Consider the following 24,172-nt stretch of genomic DNA (forward strand, 5'->3'; position numbering starts at 1 on the left):
CCACAATCGGGATGAGACTACGTCTCAGCAAGTTCTACCCCACTAAGGCCTGATTAGTAAACCATTATACTATAGGCTGCCTAAACACGCACATGTCAGAGGACTTACCTTAGTCTTAGATTCCACTTGCAAGTTAGTACAATTCATAATAGGCAACCATTTACTAAAAACAAATCGAACTAGTCGATTACATGTCACCCAAATCATTCCTCACGGTGGAATATCTAAAAGCTAGGCCACGTGCATTCTCCAGGACGACATTCCAAGTCTCCGAGCCACATGCCTCAAACCTTGGGCCCATGTGCATTCTTTAAGGCGACCTCTTTGCCAAGGTGGTCACCAAGCCATATGCCCTTTTAGATGTCATTCTCGAATACTGGATTCACGTGCATTCTCTAAGGCACTAGTTCGTCAAAGTGACGTATTAGATCACTAAGTCACGTGTTCTTTTTACGATGCTCGGGCCCACATGCCTTCTCTTAGATGCTAACTCACCAAAGTGATGCATCAATTCACCGAGCCACGTGCCATTTTAGATGCCAAACTCTGTCACCGAGCCACGTGCATTCTCCAGGATGACATACCGAGTCTTCGAGCTACATGCATTTTCTCAGGCGGCCTCTTCGCCAAGATGACATATTCAACCACTGAACTCATGTGCATTCTCCAGGTGATATTCCAATTCACCGAGCCCACATATTTTCTTTCAGGTGATTACCAACTTACTTTCGATATTGACAACCAATGCCCAACAATTTCTCAATCAAATAATCAAATCAACTCAATAGTGACATACCCTAAAATTCACAATTTAAATCAATTCCATACAATTTAAAGCTCAATTAAATAAATGGACTGTGTCATGACAATCAACACGAGATTTCGGTCATCGGCCATCTCAACCTTAATTTCTGAAAAATAAATAAATAAATAAATAATTTCGAAAATTAAATAATTAATATTAAAATTTCAATTTAGCTCAAAATAAAACCCGATTAAATAAATGGACTTCACCACGGTCATCAGCATAATATTCCAGTCACTGGCCATCCCAGTTGAATTTTTGGAAAATAAATAATTAATTAATTTAATTCCGAAAAATAATATTTAAATACCAAAAATTCCACTTAGACCTGAATTGTTAAATTAAAGCCTGATAAAGGGTCTGAAAAATCCCGAGCTACCCTCAATAAATATTAGATCATGTCTACTTGCTAAATACATATTCAATTTGTCTAATTTGCATCACAATTAACTAATAATCACTAATCTATTCTAATCTAACCACCTAATTGCATTTAATTAAACATAACCTACCCCTAAGCATAATTAGCAAACTAAGCCGGGATTAGTGAGATTACTCACCGGAATCGCGCGCAAGTCGGATCAATCCAACGGGGACGATGCGAGGAACAATAAACCTCAAAACAGGTCTTGGGTTTGGGGCCCGGAAACGGCCCAAAAGCAAGCTCGAAGTCGCTGGATACCCACTCGCTGGGTTGCTGTTCTAGGCTGGTCGAGGCTGGTCCGGTGGCTAGGGTGGCGAGGAAAGGTCGGTGGAGGGCGCGGGAAGCTCCGGTGGGTTTGAACGGTGGCTGGAGATGGTCGGGCAACCGCCGGTGGTGGTCGAACAGGGGCTGGGCAGAGGCGACTGGAGCTGGACGACGCTGGATTGGCATGCGGAGAGGGACGAACGGCAGCTCGGTGGGGGGCGCACGCGTGAACGGCGGAACAGCGGCGAGCGGAGGAGCAGACGGTGGTCTGGCGAGCTGTTCTTCAGGCGACGTTCGCGGCTGCTTCCGCTTCTGTCTTTGTTGGTCTTCGCGCGGAACGGAGGGGAAGAAAAAAAAAGAAAGCTTCAACGGTGGCTGAAGGGGGTGAAGGAGAGGCGGAGGCAAGCGGCGGGCGGGGGAGCACACGGGCGACGTGCGGGTGGCGGAGCGCGGGCGACGACGCGGAGCTGCTCCTATCTTCTTGCGGCTTCTGCTTCTGCTTTCGTTCAAACAGTGAGAGAGAGAGAACATGTCGAGAGAGAGAATGAAGAAGAGATAAGAGAGAGAGAAGAAGGTAAGGTGTTTGACTGGTCAAGAAAAAGAAAAAGAAAAAGAGAGAGAGAGAGAGAAGAAGAAACCAATTTGAAATTGGCAAGGGGTGGTAGGCGGTTGGTGGGGTGCTCGCACGAAGGGGGAGGGGAGGAGAGAGAGAGAAAAGAAAGAGAAAAAGAAGAGAGGGAGAGAGAGAAATAATACCATTAATCTTATTTTATTTCTTTTCTCTTTCCTTTTCTATTTTCTTTCGTTTTTCAAATTTTTCTTCTGATAATTTTTTTCCTGAAATTTCGAACTGTTAAATTATGACTCTTTGAAATTTGTTGGACTTGTGAAGGGATTTCAAAAAGAAAAAGAAAATATGGGCACATGTGTACGAATTCTTTCTTCGGAATTATTGCTAAAAGTTGTTGTCCTCGTGGAGCCCAGCACACACAAGTTTCGTTCCTTTTAGCCGATGAGAGAAAAGAGGAAACATCCTGCACGTGAAGAAGGGAAGTGGTGGGGCCCAAGGTCAAAGTTTTGACCTTGGGCACACACACACCCATGTATAAAAGCATCGAGCAGGTCTTCTTTTTTCCTTCTTCCGAAAATTGTTGCGGAAGCCCTACGTACGTGAGAAGCCGTGCACGTCCACGCCGCTTGAAGAAAAGCCGCAAGATCTTGAAGTCTCGCGAAGCCGTACGTAGAGAGTTTTATAACGTGGTAATTTTGTACCGTGAGTTTATACCCATGCGATTTGTTATTTATACACTTAGGGTTTGGGGTTAAATTTAGGTGTGGAAAATATTTGAGCGATTGAGCGATTGTAAACTCTGATTCTCCGATTTTAGTGGATTATTTGTTGTTAGCTCTCCCCGTGGACGTAGGTACTGATATTTTGACCGAACCACGTAAATTTCTGGTATCCTTATTTTTCTTGTTTATTTTTTTTGCGATTTCGCGTTGACGTAAATTACAAAATCCCGTCGTTTCCGCGTATTATATCCCAACAATTGGTATCAGGGCTTGGGGTTGGATTTCTTGATTGTGATTTGGGGCTTTTGCTTGTCTAATTATTATCTGGAAATTCTGTTATTGCAATTATGTTTGAGAGGAAATATGAGATTGAGAAGTTTGATGGGAGAAATAATTTTGTGTTATGGAGCATCAAGATACAGGCTTTATTGACAACACAAGGTTTGGCTAAAGCACTAAATGGCGAAGATGAGTTGCTGATTATAATGAAAGCCTCAAAGAGGATAGAGCTTATGCAAAAAGCAAATAACATAATCTTGTTAAATTTGTCGGATGAGGTCTTACTAGAGGTTATAAAGGAGAAGGATGCCGCAACATTATGGGCAAAACTTCAAGCACTTTATGTGAAGAAAGGTTTGAACAATCGCTTGTATATGCTGAAAAAGATGTTTCAGTTTAGATATACTGAAGGTACGTCTATTAGAACCCACCTAGATGAATTTAATAAACTCATGTTGGATCTAAAGAACGTCGGTAAGATACTTGATTATGAAGAACAGGGCATGATGTTGTTAGCCTCTTTACCAGAGTCATGGGAGCACTTTACTGATTTATTGTTGCAGGGGCGTACTACAATTACCTCAGAAGAGGTAAAGTTCGCCTTATTCTCTAAGGAGTGGCATAAAAAGTTGCGAGATGACGGTTTGGCAAAAGGAGCAGCGCAAGCACTGACGATTCAGGGTAGAGAACAACATTGAGAGCCTAGTAGCAGCAGAGGTAAAAGCATATCAAAATCACGTGATAGAAAGTCCAAGGGACGCGTGAAGTGCTTTGAATGTCATGAGGAGGGGCACATCAGGAGAGATTGTCCAAAGCGGAGGAATAAAGTTGATAAGCAGAATGCCACAAGCAATGTGGCAAACGCTGCTGAGGGGAGCACTAGTGATGTAGAAGCTGTCTTATATGTGACTGTTACTTTGTCAGGAGACGAATGGATGCTAGATTTGGGGTGTTCTTATCACATGACGCCTCATAAGAACTGGTTTACTACTTACCAAGCTGCAGATGGTGGTGGGGTTCTTTTGGGGAATAATGCAATTTGTAAGGCTGTGGGGATAGGAACAATTTGAATTCAGATGCACGATGGGGTGGTCCGCACATTGACAGATGTGAGGCATGTACTGAAGCTCAAGAAGAACCTTATTTCTCCGGGGACACTCGATGACATCAGGTGCAGGTACACCGTTGAAGGTAGAGTACTGATGATCTCTAGAGGTGCCATGACAGTGATGAAGGGAAAGAAAGCGAATACTCTTTATCATCTATTGGGAGAGACTGTGATCGGAACCGCTGCAGTTTCATCAAGTGAGTCAGATTCTGACTTGACTCAATTATGGCATATGCGTTTAGGGCACATGAGTGAGGCAGGTATGACGATGCTAAGTGAAAAGGGGTTGTTGAAGGGTCAAAAAACAGGAAAACTGGACTTATGTAAGCACTACATTTATGGGAAGCAGCACCGAGTTAAGTTTACAACAGCTATTCATTCGACCAAACGACCAGTTGAATATATTCATTCAGACGTTCGGGGCCCGTCTTCAGTTCCTTCTAAAGGAGGTGCCCGATATATGCTAACTTTTATTGATGATTATTCGAGGAAGGTATGGATTTACTTTCTAAAACACAAATATGAAGTGTTTGATTGGTTCAAGAAATTTAAGGCATTGATTGAGAAGCAATCAGATAAGTAAATCAAGTGCCTGAGAACCGATAATGGCATGAAGTTCTGTGGTAAAGATTTTACTAAGTTTTGCGAGAAAGAATGTATTGTAAGACACCGCACAGTACTTGGGACACTACAGCAGAATGGTGTGGCAGAATGGAAGAACAGAACTTTGCTTGAGCGAGCTCAATGCATGCTTTCGCATGTAGGACTTGGCAATGAATTTTGGGCTAAAGCAGTGAACATGTCATGTTACCTGATTAATCGATCTCCATCATCTGCTATCGAGTGGAAGACTCCTGAGAAAGTATGGTTGGGGAAACCTGTTGATTATTCCGGATTACGTATATTCGGATGTCTTGTGTATGCTCATACGAGTGACGGTAAGCTTGAGCCGAGGGCAAAGAAGTGCATATTTCTGGGTTATGCACATGGGGTGAAAGGCTACCGGCTGTGGTGCACTGATCCCAGATCACCCGGTTTTCTAATCAGCAGAGATGTGATCTTCGATGATACTGCAATGCTTCAAAAGAGGAGTCTAAGACACAACTAGTAGAGAAGACAGATCATGGTGTCATTAGAGAGGTGGAGACTCTTGAGACCTCGAAGGTAACAGATGTTGAGACTACAGATGAAGCCATAGTTCCTGAAGTCGGTGATAGTGAACAACTAACAAAGCCACAGTAGACTATAGCCGCAGATAGAGAGAGAAGGCAAATTAAACCACCGGTACGTTATGGTTATACATATATTGCTTATGCATTAACTGTAGGTGATGAAGTGGTGACAGATGAGCCTTCGTCTTACTCTAAGGCGATGGCTAGTTCGGAGTTATCACAATGGCTAGGGGCTATGAGTGAAGAGATGGAATAACTCCATCGAAATCAGACATAGGAGCTGGTCAAAGTACCCAAGAACCAAAAGATTGTTGGAAGTAAATGGGTTTTCAAATGGAAAGAGGGCATTCATGGTGTCAAGGCAGCGAGGTATAAGGCGAGACTTGTGGCGAAAGGATATAAGCGTGAGGGCATTGACTACAATGAGGCATTCTTTCCTGTGGTAAGACATACTTCTATTCGTGTTTTACTTGCCTTAGTTGTTTCGCAGGATCTCGAGTTAGAGTAGCTAGATGTGAAAACTGTGTTTCTTCACGGTGAGTTGGAGGAGCAGATTTACATTAGGCAACTAGAGGGTTTTGCTATTCCGGGTAAGGAAGATCATGTTTGCTTGTTAAAGAAATCTTTGTATGGGCTGAAACAGTCTCATAGGCAGTGGTATAAACATTTTGATGCTTTCATGGCTAGTCAAGACTATTCAAAAAGTCAGATGGATAGCTGCGTTTACTTTAGGAGATTGAAGAATGGTTATTTGATTTATCTACTCTTATATGTTGATGATATGCTAATAGCAGCTAAGAATATGTTTGATATTGATGTGCTGAAGAGGCAGTTAAACGCTGAATTTGAGATGAAAGATATAGGTGTTGCAAATAAAATATTGGATATGGAGATTTTTCGTGACAGGGCTGTAGGAGTTTTACGTCTATCTCAAAAGAAATATATTGAGAAGATCGTGGCACGTTTTAATATGCAGCCAGCGAAATCTGTAAGTATACCTTTAGCGAAGCATTTTAAACTTTTAGATAAATTATCACCGCAGACTGAGGATGAGGAGGAGCATATGTCCCGTGTTCCTTATTCTAGTGTCGTGGGTAGTATTATGTATGCTATGGTGTGCACTAGGCCTGATATTTCACAAGCTGTGAGCGTGGTTAGTCGCTATATAAAGCGTCTTGATAAAGCTCATTGGAAAGCTGTGAAGTGGATCCTCATATATTTGAAGCGGACAACAGACGTGGGTTGTTCGTAAAATTCTAAACGCAAGTGCACGTATCGAACAAGTAATATAATGATGAGATAAAGTATTGTCCCACGGAGATCGATGATTAATAACTAATTAAATACTAAAATAGATTAATTCTAAAATTTATCTAACAGATCAAAATATAATTAAGAATAAATTAAAAACGAAACTTGAAGACTTTGAAGACTAAATGCAGTAAAATCAATCAGATAAATATGTTAGAGCATCCGATTTTACCATAACCACTAGATATGAATTTCATATTATTGTGAATAAAAGAACGATATCAAACATGTGATAGCGGAATTTCCTAACCTATTTACTATCCTATCTCTAGGTATAGCAAACCTACTCAGCTTATTAATCCACTATATCTCTATGTGAATTAAAATAAACATGAGTACATTAAAAACTATGAATATTCCCGGTTTACAATGAGTCTTTTGGATCACCTTATCACCGAAAGTTACACAAATAACACAGTATATTTCTATCCACGTTTAATTCATGGTTATATATTATAATGAGCAATTGCATATTATCACCTCAGTCTCAAACATGCATATCAGATCATTTAAGTGGTGGCCAGTTACTCAAAAACATTAAATGTAATAATATATAACTCACATGAATGAAATCAATTGTAAAACATAAAAATCATGAAATTCACATCATCATGGTTAGGCTACATCGTAGCCCTAACAAAAAAAATTAGAACATAGTAGAAGAAAAAGTAAAAATATAAATCAAACCCAGCATCTTGAATCAAAGAACAAGAATTATGTTACCACTTTTGTCTTCTCTTCAAAATACTTGAAAAACTCTCAGAACAATGGAAAACGATCTAACTCTCCCCCCAAAAAACCCTAGCTGCTCTCTCTGTCTCTATTTATAGGATATATCCAAGATATCTATCTCCCAACGCTTGCAGATAACATTAGGGAACAAAATCAAGAATTTCCTGATTTGATATCCATCTTTCACTGCTGCTTTTATTTGAATTCCTGATAGTTACCATTATTTTCCTTATCCTCTTCATATCTCATTATTCTGCATAAACAAGGAAAATTCAAATAATCAGAAGGAAATCCAAATATTTTTCCACAGATAATGCATTAATTACCGCCTAAAATAGGTCAAATAACCCTATTTTTATAGAGTTATCAAACCCCAAAACTTAACATTTTGCTAGTCCTCGAGCAAAAGTAAGACATAACACATACTCAACCTAACAACCTTCTCCATGACATCTTTCTATAATTGCTCAAATTCACAATTCAAAGAAAAACACAAATTTCATTCAAACATTGAAATCGATTTATAAGTTAAGACCAATTCTAACTATATGATCCAAGTGTGTGTGTGAGAGTCCTCATCTTTTTCGAATTATATGCAATCTAGAATAATTCACATTAACATGTAACCTCTCAAAAATTCTAAAATATTATGACCAAATCTCATAAGTTTGCTTTTCATTCCTCTCTCCACTAATGTAAGCTAATCATCCAACCAAAAATCAATAGGACTTTTCTCGGGTTGTAATGTAAGGCTGGGCTAAAGGTGAGATAATGTCAATTTTAAGCTCAAATCACCCATCAACATGTTGATTTCTAGGATCTAATTAGAGCCAATGTCACTGTCCAATTTCACCCCTTCAAGATAATTTTTCTGACACCACATATCACCATTCCTTTTTTTTTTCTTTCGCCTTTTTTTTTCCCTTTTTTTTGAATTGCTTTATGGTGGAGTTTCTCCCAAAGTCCCTCCTAATATAACATGAAAATTTCCAACCCATTGAGTATCCAAAAGGCTCACTCAATTGAAAGTTGGATAGGGAACCATAAAAGCAAATTTTTTTTTTTGACAATACACCTCACACAACCACTGTAATCATTTTTTTTTCTTCTTTTTACTCCATCATTCCTCCCAAATTTCTATCAAGCTCAAATAATTTTTTTATCCCAAAAGAAAAATCAACGTGTTCATAGGGCATGGGATAAGGATATAATTTGATTACGGCTAGGCTGAACATATATGGGTGCCAATGAAAAATTGGGTAATAATTAAGGCTCAACGAGGTGACTAGGGGTAAATAAATAGGGTTGGCTTGAAAGGCTCAATCGATCCAAAAACTGCCTATATCATTTTCTTAGTTAGATTTAGCTTAGGATTTCGCCTCAAGAGAAAATCAAACAAATTTTAAGATTTGGGTGAAATCTAAGAAAATCACATATTTCACATGAATGTTCTCTAGATTTACACATAATTCAAAAAGTAAGGACTTTTAGTGCTCAGTAAGGGGATCAACATAATCAGAATTAAGATTAACTCACACCTCAATTGCAAGTTTAAATAAAATTTAAATTTTCCTAATAATCGCAAAAATTCACAACCAGGAAAGCAATAATGATAAAAAATTATCCAAAAATTTGTCTTCCCCCCAAACTTGAATGAAGCAGTGTCTTCAATGCGAAAAATAGAATATGAAGAAGAAAACTCCCCTGGTTGTAGGATAAGTCCATAGATGACCGTGATGATTAAACTCTTGAAAGGTGCTCCCTAAAAATTAACCTGGATAAAACAGAGAAAAGTTAATATGTTTTTTTTTAACAAAACATAAACTTAAAAATAAATAAAAAATAATTAAAATGCTTGGATTGCCTCCCAAGAAGCGCTTGCTTTATAGTTTTCAGCCAAACTATCTCAGATGTCGCTATTCTAAAGGATGAAGTTCAATGGTGGTCTTCTGCTTGTTGTAACCACCTTCAAAGTAGGGCTTCAAATGTTGACCATTCACTTTGAATGTGCCCTCAGTGTCATGCGCAACTTCAACTGTTCCATATGGGAATACCTGTGTAACTGTAAAAGGACCAGACCATCTAGATCGCAATTTTCATGGAAAAAGTTTAAGACGAGAGTTATAAAGTAAGACTTTTTGACCAATTTTAAACTCTCTTCTAAATATGTGCTTGTCATGCCATCTTTTTGTACGCTCCTTGTACAACTTAGAATTTTCATAAGCCTCATTGCAAAATTCCTCCAATTCATTCAGTTGCAATAATCTTTCTTCACCTGCAGACTGCATATCAAAATTCAGAAATTTCAATGCCCAATATGCTTTATGCTCTAATTCCACTGGTAAATGACAAGCCTTTCCAAATACTAGCCTAAAAGGAGACATTCCAATTGGAGTTTTGAACGCTATCCTATAGGCCCAAAGTACATCATCAAGTTTTATTGACAAATCTTTCCTAGAGGCATTCACTGTTTTTTCTAAAATTCTCTTGATTTCCCTATTTGAAATCTCTACTTGACCACTAGTCTGAGGATGATAAGGGGTTGCAACCTTATGTGTGACTCCGTACTTACTCAAAAGTGCTTCAAATTACTTGTTGTAAAAATGTGTCCCCCTATCACTTATGATTGCCTTAGGAGTGCCGAATCGGGTAAAAATATTTTTCTTCAAAAATTTCACCACAACCTTAGCATTATTTGTTGGCAATGCTACAACTTCTACCCACTTAGACACATACTCCACAGCCACTAAAATGTATAAATTTTCATAAGAAGGTGTAAAGGGTCCCATGAAATCAATACCCCAAACATCAAATAATTCACACACAATAATGTTGTTTAAAGGCATCTCATTTTTTCTTGAAATATTTCCAGTTCTTTGACATCTATCACATGAAGCTACATAGAAGTATGCATCTTTAAAAAGTGTAGGCCAATAAAATCCAGATTGTAAAATCTTAGCTGCAGTTTTTGTGGCACCAAAATGGCCACCTGCCTCTCCATCATGACAATGATGTAGAATGTTTGCCTTCTCTTCATCTGGAACACATCTCCTTATGACCTGATATGCACATACTTTAAATAAGAAAGGTTCTTCCCAAAAATAATTTTTAACATTAGAAAATAATTTTTTCTTCTATTGATATGATAATTCAGGAGGAAGAACATTACTTACCAAATAATTTACAAAGTCGGCGTACCAGGGAATTTTTGTGGACATGATGGAAATAATTTTCTCATCAGGGAACTCTTCCAAAATTGGTCTTACCTCTTCCTTTGAGTTTGGAATTCTTGATAAGTGATCTGCAATTAGATTTTCAGTCCCCTTCTTATCTTTGATTTCCAAATCAAGTTCTTGCAGCAATAGAATCCACCTGATCAACCTGGGTTTTGATTCTTTCTTTTCAAGCAGATACTTAAGAGTAGAGTGGTCAGAATAAACTATAACTTTTGGACCAATTAAATAAGAACAAAATTGATCAAAAGCAAATACTACCGCTAGAAGTTCCTTTTCTGTTGTTGATAATTCAATTGTGCACCTGACAAGGTTCGACTGGCATAGTATATGGTTCGAAATTTTTTATTCTTCCTTTGTCCCAAACAGCTCCTACTACAGAATCGCTAGCATCACACATCAGCTCAAAAGGTAAATCCCAATTTGGTGCTGCCATAATTGGTGTTGATATTAACTTCTCGTTTAAAGTGTTAAAAGCCTGCATGCATTCAACGGAAAAATTAAAAAGAGCATCTTTTTCCAAAAGATTAGAAAGAGGTTTAGCAATTTTTGAAAAATCTTTTATAAATTGCTTGTAAAATCCTGCATGCCCCAAAAATCCTCTGACAAGTTTCACGTATGTTGGCGGAGGTAATTTTGCAATGACCTCCACTTTGGCTCGATCGACTTCTATTCCGTTTTGAGAAATTTTATTCCCGAGCACTATTCCTTCCTGCACCATAAAGTGACACTTCTCCCAATTCAAAATAAGGTTAGTCTCCTCACATCTTTGTAAGACCAAGGCCAAATTATTTAAACAAGAATCAAATGATAGGCCAAAAACAGAAAAATCATCCATGAAAATCTCAATATATTTTTCAACCATATCAGAGAAAATAGCCATCATGCATCTTTGAAAAGTAGCTGGTGCATTAAAAAGACCAAAGGGCATTCTTCTAAAAGCAAAAGTACCATAAGGACAAGTAAAAGTAGTTTTCTCTTGATCTTCCGGTGCAATAGGAATCTGATTATACCATGAATATCCATCCAGAAAGCAATAAAATTCATGCCCAACAATTCTTTCTAACATATGATCAATAAATGGTAAAGGAAAGTGATATTTTCTAGTGGCATCATTCAATTTTCTATAATCCATACACACACGCCACCCGGTAACTGTTCTAGTTGGAATCAATTCATTGTTGTCATTTATCTGAACAGTCATACCACCTTTCTTTGGCACAACTTGCACAGGACTTACCCAAGAACTATCAGAGATAGGATAGATGATACCTGCATCAAGTAGCTTAATTACCTTAGCTTTCACTACTTCTTGCATCTTCGGGTTCAAACGCCTTTGAGGTTGGATAGTGGGTTTATATTGCTCATCCATCAAAATTTTGTGCATGCAAATTGAAGGACTAATTCCCTTGATATCAGCTATTTTCCATCCAATTGCACATTTATGCTCTCTTAATACTCTGAGCAATTTCTCCTCCATCAAATCTGTCAAAGAAGATATAATTACCGGTAAAGAAGAAACTCCATCTAAATAAGCATATTTCAAATGAGAAGGTAAGGGTTTGAGTTCAAGAATTGGAGGCTCTTCAATTGATGGTTTAGGCTTTGTAATGTGTTGTCCCAACTCCTCAAATTTAATTGCCTTTTGCCTTGAATATGGTGGAATTGCCTCCATGAAATTTGCGTACTCCTTTATCTCCTCATTCTGAATATCTTTGTCTCTGAGTTGAATCAGACATGCTTCAAGTGGATCTTCAAAAATATTTTCCTGAAAAACCTTATTCACCAACTTGTCAACTGTCTCAACTCTAAAACAAGAATTATCATTAGATGGATATTTCATTGCTTTAAAAACATTAAATAAAACAAGATCATCTTGAACTCTAAGGATCAACTTCCCCTGTTGTACATCAATAAGAGCTCTTCCTGTTGCTAGAAAAGGTCGACCTAAGATAAGTGGTATCTCAAATCTTCCTCCCTGTCAAGAATTATGAAATCTGCAGGAAAGATAAATTTGTCAACTTTTACCAAAATATCTTCCACAATACCTCTCGGATATTTAATTGATCGATCAGCCAGTTGAAGTGACACCGTGGTTGCTTTTACCTCACCCAATCCTAATTTCTTGAAAACTGAATAAGGCATCAGATTAATACTTGCACCTAAATCACATAATGCTTTTTCAAAGTAAGAATCCCCAATAGTAGTGCAAGGAATAGTAAAACTCCCTGGATCTTTTAATTTCGGAGGTAATTTGTTTTGTAGGATGGCTGAACACTCCTCATTTAACTTCACAGTTTCATAATCCTCCAGCTTCCTTTTGTTTGCCAAAATCTCCTTCAAATTTTTTGCATAACTAGCCATTTGCGTTAAAGCATCTGCAAAAGGAATGTTAATGTGCAATTTTTTTTAAATACATCAAGAAATTTAGAAAATTGCTTATCTATTTTGTGCTGCTGGAGTCGCTGAGGGAATGGAATTGGCGGCACATATGGCTTGGGATTATCTGGAAAAAGTTTACTCTTGTTTGTCTCCTTTGATTGTTTATTAACCACCTCTTCCTTGTCTCTGACAATCTCTTCTTCTCCCACTTGTTTACCACTTCTCAGGGTAATAGCCTTTATGTTTTCAAATGGATTTTTCTCTGTGTTGCTCGGCAAAGAACCCTGTTGCCTTCCTGACATCATGCTTGCTAACCGACCCACTTGCATCTCCAGATTTCTGATTGAAGCCTCTTGATTTTGAAATCTCACATCCGTGCTTTTGAGGAAGTCATGAGTCGTATTAGCAAGTTTGGTGACTATGTCTTCCAAATTTGACTTTGTCTCTTCTGATTGTTTGAATCCAGGTGGTCTCGTCACATTCTGATTATTCCATGAAAAATTTGGATGATTGCGCCATCCCGGATTGTATGTGTTGGAGTAGGGATTATTTCAGTGACCTGTTAAAATTCCCAACAAAGTTAGAATTTTCACTAGGTTGTTTGAAAGTATTACCTACCACGACACTCTGTGCTAACATGTCCCCCACCACAAAAATCACATGTCAAATTATGAATTTTCATGGCTGAAACACTCATATTATCAAGCTTTTTGTTGATTGCTTCAAATTGTGTAGCAATTGCAGCAAAAGCATCCACTTCATGAACTCCGCTAACTTTTCGCATTGGTAATCTCTCAGTAGGCCACTGATAACTATTGGACGCCATCTCCTCTAATAGATTGTAGGCTTCTTCTGGTGTTTTATTATTTAAAGTCCCCCCTGCAGCTGCATCAATCATAGAACGAAGATTTGCACTAGAGCCATTATAAAAAGTTTGTACTTGCATCCATACGGGTAATCCGTGATGTGGGCATCTCCTAAGAATTTTTTTTGAATCTTTCCCATGCTTCATATAATGATTCATTATCCATCTGCATAAAATTAGTAATATCGTTACGCATCTTCGCAGACTTTGCAAGTGGAAAGAACTTACCAAGAAATTTCTGAGCCATATCATTCCATGTAGTAATTGATCCCGGGGAAGAGAAGAAAGCCAACTCTTAGCTTTGTCTCTAAGAGAGAATGGAAATAATCTCAATCTAATAGCATCATATGTAACTCCATTATATTTAATGGTGTCACAGATTTCAAGAAAAGCATCGATGTGAGCATTTGGATCATCGCTTGGTAGCCCACTGAATTGAACTGATTGTTGAAGCATCTGAATGAGTGACGGCTTAATCTCAAAGTTGTTTGCTTGAATTGCAGGTCTTCTGATACTTGATGTGGTGCCTTGAATTGTTGGCGCAACATAATCTCTTAAGAGTCTACGTGGATTTTTATTCTCACTGTCTGCCATCTTAGCCTGATTTCTCTGTTCTCTTAGTCATCTTTTGAATGTACGGTCGATTTCTGGATCAAGCTCAACAAGTTTCCCTTGTTGGCTACGTGTCATAAACTGATGTACACCATGAAAAATAAAACAAAACAAAAGCTAGATTAAACTTAGAATTATCTGGTATCAATATTAATTAGTATTAAACAAACGATCCCCGGCAACGGCGCCATGGGTATAGTATACCGGAGGGACAGCAATGGCAATGAGACCATTGGTTTTGTAGATTCGGATCATGCCGGTAACTTGGATAATTGCAGGTCTTTAGCAGGGTACGTGTTTACGCTAGTAGATGGTGCAGTTAGTTGGAAAGCATCCTTACAGGATCACATTGCCTTGTCTTCGACTAAGGCAGAGTATATGACACTAACCTTTGTAGCGAAGGAGGCGATATGGTTACAAAGTTTGCTCTCGAACTTTGGGTTAGATCAGAAAAGTGTGGATATACATTGTGATAACCAAGGTGCGATATATTTGTCATATAATCTAGTTTATCACAAACGAACGAAACATATCAACATCATGTACCATTTCATTTGGGATGTCTTAGCTAAGGGTATTGTTACTGTTAAAAAGATTGCTACAGCAGATAACCCGGCAGACATGATGACTAAGTCTGTTCCTTTGGCGAAGTTCAAGCTCTGCTTGAGCTCTATTAGCATCTATGGAGAGTGAGCGCCCGTCGGGACGTTGGGAGAGCAGCATGGATGATGAACACTATAACTTGGCTTCAAAGATCGAGCTAAGGTGGAGAATTGTTAAATTATGACTAGAGTTTGAAATTTGGTGGACTTGTGAAGGAATTTCAAAAAGAAAAAAAAAGATGGGCACATGTATACGAATTCTTTCTTCGGAATTGTTGCTGAAAGTTGTTATCCTCGTGGGCCCAGCACACACAAGTTTCGTTCCTTTTAGCCAATGAGAGAAAAGAGGAAACATCCTGCACGTGAAGAAGGGAAGTGGTGGGCACACACACCCACGTATAAAAGCATCGAGCAGGTCTTCTTTTTTCCTTCTTCCGAAAATTGCTGTGGAAGCCCTACGTTCGTGAGAAGCCGCGCACGTCCATGCTGCTTGAAGAAAAGCTGCAAGATCTTGAAGTCTTGCGAAGCCGTACGTAGAGAGTTTTGTAACGTGGTAATTTTGTGCCGTGAGTTTATACCCAAGCGAGTTGTTATTTATACACTTAGGGTTTGTGGTTAAATCTAGGTGTGGGAAACACTTGAGCGATTGAGCGATTGTAAACTCTGATTCTCCAATTTTAGTAGATTATTTGTTGCTGGCTCTTCCGGTGGATGTAGGTACCGATACTCAGACCGAACTACATAAATTTATGGTGTCCTTAATTTTCTCGTTTATTTCTCTGGCGATTTCGCGTTGACGTAAATTGCAAGATCCTGTCGTTTCCACGTATTATATCCCAACACGGACTAGTCAATAATTTGACGGACGATGAGACGGGATCCTAAAAATGAATTGTGACACGCTCGAATATTCGATTCCCGAAACCAAATTAAATTTTATGGTTAGAATCAATCAAAAGTGATTTTAGTCCAATCCAACCAATTAAGTAGTTTTTAGGGATTTTACTGTAGATACCTCCCTTAACGGCTTCACCCAATAGGTTAGTTAACTCGTGAGTGATCAGCTCAGAGAAAAAGGACCATAGGCACGTCGACAAAATACCCATTTCACTTTATCGAAACGGGGTCGAATTTCAGGATGTCACATGTTTTTAACTCAAAGTTATCATTACATTTAACTTATGGTTAGTTGTTCTTATCATTTTGTATCTCATGAAACATCCCCTTATTGATCATAAGAAGCCACTACAAGTATTGAAGCTCTAAATAGATACTTTCAACTTATTCTTGCAAAGAAAGAGAGAGTTCCATGCCATATTTTCTTCCCTTTCTTTTCTCATTATTTTGAAGCAAAGGTGAAGGTCCCACGTTTGTCTTTTTTAACCCCTTCCACGTTTCCTCTTAAAGATGTGAGATTAGGTGATGAGATCATGCAATATCTCATGAAATTTGGCCTTAGTTCATTAATACTTGGAATGATTTTAGCTTATGCTCGGCCTAATGACATGAAGCCATCTCCCCTTTCTCTTAAATAGCTCATTCTTTGGATTATGATAGCAAACCACATATGCCCTAATTATGATTATAGGGGCCACATAAAATAATTTTTTCCTTAATTTATTAAGGCAATTAATGCCCCAATTGTGGTTAAATTCATCTCAACCTTTCCTTCTTTACCTTGATCGATGGAGGGCTTTTAAAAGGAGTGCAAGACCCCACTTCACTCATAAACTCATTTCTTTAACTTTTGTTTTCAATTATTGCGAGTAAAAGTGAAGGCCACGCGTTTGTGTTGTTGAAACTCCTAGTTTCATCTTTTTAAGTGACCACAAGGTGAATTGTTGTAATTTCCTCTTCAGCTTAACAAACTAGTTTTGTTGTTTATAAAGATTAAGGGCTATTAATCGGTGTTCTTGATTATTTTACTTTCTAGGCGTTTAGAGGTTTGATTTTCTCAAGTCATTTTCAAGATAAGTGAAAACTCTAGGTACTAAGTTGGATTGACCTACTCTTAACTTGGTTGGTTGTTGGTTGTTAATTTGTGTTTGGCTTTTGTTGTCATGTGTATGTAAGTCTTAATGATGGTATGTGAAATCTTGTATTCGTTTGAATTAGATTGTTAAGCTTGTTACATGCCTAGGGTGTGTTTGATGGATTTCTCATGGGGTATTTTATTGTTCCTTTAAGATGCGATGTCAACGTTTTGGTGATATGAATGTGGAAACGACAAATATTAAACCTCAAAGTGATATCTTTGTTGGATGTTGATTTGGTTAGTATAAGTGTAGTAGTGTTAGGTGACCCTTACCTTTCCCAAGACTATGTATTTTGTAGTGATAATTATTATCACCGTTTGTACAAAGGAGAGTATGTATATCATCGAACTTGTGCAATTTTCTAGTAAGGCCTATTGTGAAAATTTTATTGTGCTTCTACATGTATAATTATGATTATGAGTATCAATAGAAAAGACACTTGCCGTGCGTAACGTTTTGGAGCGTCACACTTCTGTTGAACTTGAGATGCACTAATTGTTTTACATACTTTAAGATCGCATTTGGTAGTCTGGATAGGATGAAAATAATCCTATCTAATATTTGAGGACGTCCTCGAGACCAGATCAATTAGGATATGTCCGGATAAAATGTCAGATAAAAAAAATATGGGTAGAAGTGAGATGGACCCGGAATAGACAAGAAAAAATAGAAGAAGACTTGAGAAGAATGACAACAAGCTGTTGCCTTTCTACTATGATGATCGGCGCCACAATTGCCAACGACGTCTCCAGCAAGTGAGTTATGCCGATGGAAGAGCTGATCAAAATACCTTCGGCTCATCAGACCGCATTGCGACGGCTGAATTCTAATCGAAACCAGAGATAGGCTGCAATCGGCTTACGGCATATCTTTCTATAATTGGTGTCAGAATAATTCCGTTATTATAGTGTTAACCAATCTATGGATTATCCTAGTGTTAGATACTTGGCCTTGGGGTTCATTCTGTCTATGTTTACAAATAGAGCATCGACAAATTTTGGTGGGTTTGGAACCACATTGGTTGGTCTGCTAAATTGACTGGTACTTCCAATATAAGCTGGTCTATGAACTCTCTTCATCTTTTTTATTTTTTTCTTTTTCAATATAACCACTATCGTAGGATTTTAAATGGAATAATAGTACAAATCCTATACGGCCTAACGCTGTTTTTTGTAATTTTGTGTACCTGTTTCTTTTTATCTAGTCTCGCTAATCCTTTGAAGATTCAACAATAGTACATTTTTTTTTTTGTCAAACAATAGTACATTCAGTGTTTCAAATTCGATGCACGAGACTGAGGCTGCGTTTGGGAACAGCTTTCCCAAGTGTCTTTAGACACCTAAAGGCCTTTTGGCCAAATATCAGGCGTTTGGCAAATATTTTAGAAGCCCCATTGAGCCAAAGCCAGCCTTCGAAGGCTGAAAGCCCAAGGCAGCTCTTGGGGTGCCTTGGGCTTTCAGCTTTGGCTTTGCATTTGTTTCCCTCTCTACTGTTCATCGCTTTGTTCAATCTTCCTCTTCGTCGAGAATTCTCGGATGTCGGCAGGCGAGGTGGCGACTCGGCCGGCGAGGTGGCGATGGGTCGGCAACGGGTTGGAGAGGCCGGCAACCGTCGCCGCACCCCGCCGACCGTCGCCGATCGGGCGTGCGACCCGAGATCCGGGTCGCGTCGGTTGCCTAGGTCACGGCGAGGTCGGTTGCCGCGACCTCCGGCGACCTCCGCGACCCAGATCTCGAGTCGCGGACGTCGCTCGGGTCGCGGCGAGGTCTGTCGCCGCGACCTCCGGCGACCCACGACCTCGCCGCGACCCGGATCCGGGTCGCGGAGGTCGCCGGAGGTCGCGGCGACCCGGGCGACCCGGATCCGGGTCGCAGAGGTCGCGGCGACCCAGCGACCCAGACCTCGCCGCGACCCGGATCCTCCGCGACCTCGGGGTGACCTTCGCGGCGCGGTGGGTTGCGCGACGGCGCGGCGAGGGTCGCCGCGACCCTCGCCGGATCGCCTACCCTTCGCCGGCGCGAAGCCCTGGCCGGCGCAGAACCGGCGAAACCTTGGCCGGCGGTCACCGGCGAAGCCTTGACCAGCCAACTTTCCTTTTGTTTAATAATAAAAGCATTTTACAAATTTAATTTACCCAAACACTATTTTGCACAAGTATACTTCAGAATTGACTTTCACAAATAAATTTACCAAACACATTTTGCATTTTGAAAAACATCTTTGACTCAAAGATCTTTGCATTTTCTCAAGGACTTTCCCCAAAAGTCTTCCCAAACGCACCCTGAGTCATTGAATGTGATTGTGCGATGTCCATTCCCAATGGCCATAGACTAATTTGGGGGGCTTGCAGCCTCATTGCTTCATTGACTCAATTGGCTTGTACTCGTAATGTTAATTAGTGTTTAAGCTCTCTCTATCTTTTTACTTTTAACATAATCACTACATGTCACAACCCTCCTAAGGTGAACTCCGAAGGAGTTCAACGGATTGCTTAAAGAGCTTGAATTATCCTCTTGCGAGATGATGCTTGCATTTAACTCATATTCTCTCAAAGTTTACCAAACACGACTTGATTTTCCCACTAATTATGTTATTCAATTTACTTTTGAAGTCACCACTAATCTATTATGGCTAGTTATAAACCAAGTAAGATGCCAAGGTCTAGGCCCATCTTACTCTGCAAACTAGAGATTCTTGAACTCGGGGAACTTAGGCTGCATTTGTTTTTGTTCTTTTTTTCTGTTTCTAAACATTTTTTTTTGTTTTTCTGTTCCTAGGAACAAAAAAGAAACAGAAACGCGTTTGGGCGCGTTTTTGTTCCTTTTTTGTTCTTTTGCTCCCAGAAACAAAAAGAGAACAGAAATAAGAAACAACAAATTTATGTTTCTTATTTCTGAAACATATTTGAAGAACAAAAAAGGAACAAAATCGTGTTCTCCTGCGAGCCTCTCCTCCTACGAGCGTCTCCACCGTCGTCTTCTCCGGCGCCGACAGTCGCCTCTGTCTCAAGACCATCCGGCTTCTCCACCGTCGTCCTCTCCGGCGCCGACAGCCACTGCGAGCGTCTCCACTTGCAAGCATCTCCACCTGCGAGCGTCTCCACCCGACGCGGCGAGGCCGACCTCGTGCCTGGCCGGGTGAGCTCGATCTCGCCCAGATCCGGCGAGGCCGAGCTCGCCCAGCGGCCGGGGGGAGCGGCGAGGATGGCCGGTCGAGTCGTGGGTCGGCGCAGGGTCGACGATCGAGCGGATCTCGAAGTCGTGGGTCACGGCGCGGTGAGATCTGATGCGGTAGTGGTGAACGGAGGCTCGAGACCTGCAGATGCATCGATTGGGCGTGAGGCGAAGGGGCAATCTTTGGGGCTCCGGCATCGCTGGGTCGTCGGCGGAGGCTTCGGGTGCAGGTTTGGTGTCGCGAGGGGAGAACACTGAGTGGCAGGCGACGGATCTGGGGACGCAGAGGTCGGCGACACCATCGGGCGCGGGTCCGGCGTCGCGGCGTGCAGGGGGCGCGGTGGTTGCTCCAACGAACGGCTGGTACGGTGGCGGTGAGGAGGCGTCGAGCGCGGTCGCCGATGCGGTGGAGGGAGATGACGGTGTGGCTCTGGGTCACCGTCGGCTTGGCTACCGGCGCGGGCGTGCTGGCACGGTCGTGCGAGGAGATGCCAGGGAGGAAGAGCGACCGGCCAAAAGAGGAAAAAAGAAAAAAGGAAAAAGGAAAAAAAAAAAAAAAAAAAAAAAAAAGAAAAAAAGAAAGAAAATAGAAAAAATAAAATAAAAATATTTAAAAAGTAAAAGAAATAAAAAAATTATATAAATTTACCAAACTTATTTCTGTTCATTTTTTATTCGTGGAACAAGTTTACCAAACGCGTTTTTTTTGTTCAAAAATTGTTTCTCGGAACAAAAGCATTTTTTTCTATTTTTGTTTTCCTGGACCAATTTTTAAACAGAAATGTTACCAAACGCACCCTTACAGAATACTCATCTAACGACCATCATCAATAAATTTTTCTCTCATATAAAGTTGCATGCAATCTTTATTGAGTTTTTTCCTTTTCATTTTATCTATAACATGAAATATAAGTTCTCATGCATGGATGCTCTAAGATAAATGTGACAGCTTGAATTTTCAGAATTTGTTTTCGATTAAATAAATCGGACCTTTCGTCAACACGTCTGTAGTGCTATTCTCTGAGCTGATCATTCACGAAATAACTAGATTATATGGAAAGCAATTAAGGAATCTAAATATAATAGACTTGAGAATTCAATCAAGAATCGATTACTCGACCGTGTCGATCTACAAGGGTCATTACAACACTGTTAGAATCGATCAGAGATTAGAGATAGGTCGATTTGACTGGGATATGTAATTAAAGTGTGGGTGATTCCACCTTATTGCAAAATTCTGATCGATCGGCACTATGTTGATTTTCTATCGTTTTGGGTACTCTGTGTTTGTAATTGAAACTTTGAGATTTTCACGACAACTGAGAGTCACCAATGGCTCGGAGATGTACATTGTGACTCAAGATAAATTGATCACGGGTCAATTACACCAAAAATTCATAAAAATTACCCGGTAGATTAAGTCACACTAAAAGCGTGCCGGAGTGAAATTAACCGTGAATTTAACCCGATTTCAAAAATTGAAAGTTCTATGGTGTCACGAGCTATTTTAGGAATGTTGACTCATTCTTCGAAATTTTTTTGGAGATTCCAGGATTTTTATGAAAAATGGATTCGGACGTTGCGGAAAATTAACAAAAATTCGTATGGGCCGAGTTTAAGGGAATTTGGACTTCCAAGCCAAGCTATTTAATGAAGGGCACTTGTAGAAATTCTACGGGCTTTTTCTTCACCGAAATTGGACGTCAGATTTGGGAAATTGTTGAAGAAATTGAAGACCAAAAATTGTGAAATTCGGAATTGGAAAAGGGCAGCAATTTTAGGCTTCAAAATTAGGTTTATTTATGAAAATAAAGCTTAGAAAGTAATTGGAGACAAAATGGGATAAGATTGGAGACCAAAGGGGACCAAGCATTTAAGTAATTGGATTAGATTGTTGACTTTACCCTTTTTCTTATTCAATCTTCATGGGCAAGCCTCGCCAACCTCCCTCTCCGCGGCTCCTTCTTCAATATTTTTCTTCCATGTTGTCAATCATTCTCTCTCTCGGCCAGCGTATGCTTTCATTTATTTCCTTGAACTGAATCATCCTGCAGCTGCTCCACTTCAGTTTGTCTCTCATGAGTCAAACTTCACCTGCAATCTTCAAGTGTTGACTCCTCCTGCCGAAGCCACACCATCCCACGGAGCAACAGCCTCACTCCACCAGCGGTTTCTCACGTTGGCCACGATTTCTTTCGGTCAACAACAACACTCACAGAAGCCCCAAAAGTTGACCGCAATCTCCACTCGTTCCACTGCCACGACCGAACGCCCACCAGCCTGCTTCCATTTCCCCCGTCGATCTCTCCCTGCAAGCTGCCGCTCATCCCGCATCTCCGCAGCTCAGTCACAAGCTGCACGAAGCCAGCTCGCCTCCACGGCCCCGCAATTCCGGCCCAAATCGCAGCAAGCTTCAGCCATTTGAAGTCGTGGGCTTCACCAGCAGCAACCCATGAGCAAACAGCCCACTTGAATCCTCCTGCCGCAAGCCCGATCCAGCAACTTTCAGCCCAGCAAGTTATTGTTTTCGTCAGCCCAAGCCAAGTTTCAAGCCCATTTGAAGCCTGCTTCAGGCCCAACCCAACTCAATAACAAATCTCAATTTGGGCTGAGATTTGTTGGGCTGGTTTTAGGCCCGGTCCAAGTCCGCCGACGCCGCTGAAAATTCGGATTTCGGTCGCTGTCGCGCCGTCGTCGCGGTGAACCGGTTTCCGCAATTAACCGGTGAGTTTATGCACTAAACTCTTCTTAGTAAGCTAATAATGTTTATGGGGTGTTTAGATTTATTTAAGTATAATTAGTTTAATTATTAATTCAGTTAGTTAAATTAGGATGATTAGATTAAGAAATTAGGTGGTTAGAAACTTATATTTAATTAGATTAGTGCATTGTTACATAGCTAGGATGAATAGAATAATTTAGTTAGCTCAATAGGTGGTTAGATTAAATTTATTTAACATAAGTTAGTTTTTTTAGTATTTAATGCATTTACTTTATTAATTTTTAGAAATTATTTAATTATGAATTATTTTTCCGGAAATTAGGCCTGGGTAATCGGTGAGCGGAATTTCGTGCTGATTGCAATGGTGTGATTAATTTCTGCAATCAAGTGATGAATTGTGAAATTTGAGTGTTGATTGGAAAGTGGGTCAATATTCCAAAATTGGTGAATTTTGACATTTTTTCAGAAAATCCTGGGTGTCAGGTTTTAAACACCGAAAATAGTTTTATATATTATATAAACTAGTGGGATTTTAAAATAAATTTTTTTTATTGAATTTTCAGGTCCAATCTGACCGTGTATCCACGCACGACTAATTTCACTAGATGTTTTTAATACGAAGAAAATAGATCAGGCTCACTATTTTAATTAAGGCATTTGAGTGCAATATATAGTGTTCTAAGTCAAGACTGAGTGGTCATGTGTTGATTAAGTGAACCCGTCCCCGAACTGTATCGGATGAACGTTACCCTATGTGGGATTTGGGTCGCAGTAGAGGCTGGCCCTATACTCCTTCGGGAAAGTTGTCTTTGAGAGACGTAACCGTGCTCAATGGGATGAGACGATACCTAGTTACACCAGTAGACCGCCAAACTTTGAGTAGGCCGTACCTTAGAGTGGGTGTAATTACCAATTGGAACGCTTGTTGAGTGGAATTGATGTGTTAGATAATGGGACAAAATTATGTGACATGGTATGGAACATGTCATAACGATTTTGCCCTATAATTAGGACCCCTGTACTGATTTGAGAATTTGGTGTGGCGTTCCAGTTGTTGGAACTTAGTTATTGCTCATACTTGTATGGTTGTCTATGATATGAATTGTACTAACCTGCATTGTGGAATTAAGGCGAGGTAAGTCCTCTATGTCAATGGCGT

The 24,172-nt window shown here is 39.9% G+C and overlaps 1 non-coding gene and 1 pseudogene across 1 annotated transcript; one reads left to right on the forward strand and one right to left on the reverse strand.

Annotated features, from left to right (window-relative positions):
* Window positions 1-24,131, reverse strand: part of LOC104440731 — a 49,398-nt pseudogene extending 25,267 nt beyond the window's left edge.
* Window positions 13,960-14,066, forward strand: LOC120293036. Its single transcript, XR_005550696.1, has one exon. It is a non-coding gene; the product is annotated as a small nucleolar RNA R71 (small nucleolar RNA).
* Window positions 24,132-24,172: the final 41 nt, after the last annotated feature.

The sequence above is a fragment of the Eucalyptus grandis genome, chromosome 4 (genome assembly GCF_016545825.1).
Source record: "Eucalyptus grandis isolate ANBG69807.140 chromosome 4, ASM1654582v1, whole genome shotgun sequence".
Lineage (NCBI taxonomy): Eukaryota > Viridiplantae > Streptophyta > Magnoliopsida > Myrtales > Myrtaceae > Eucalyptus > Eucalyptus grandis.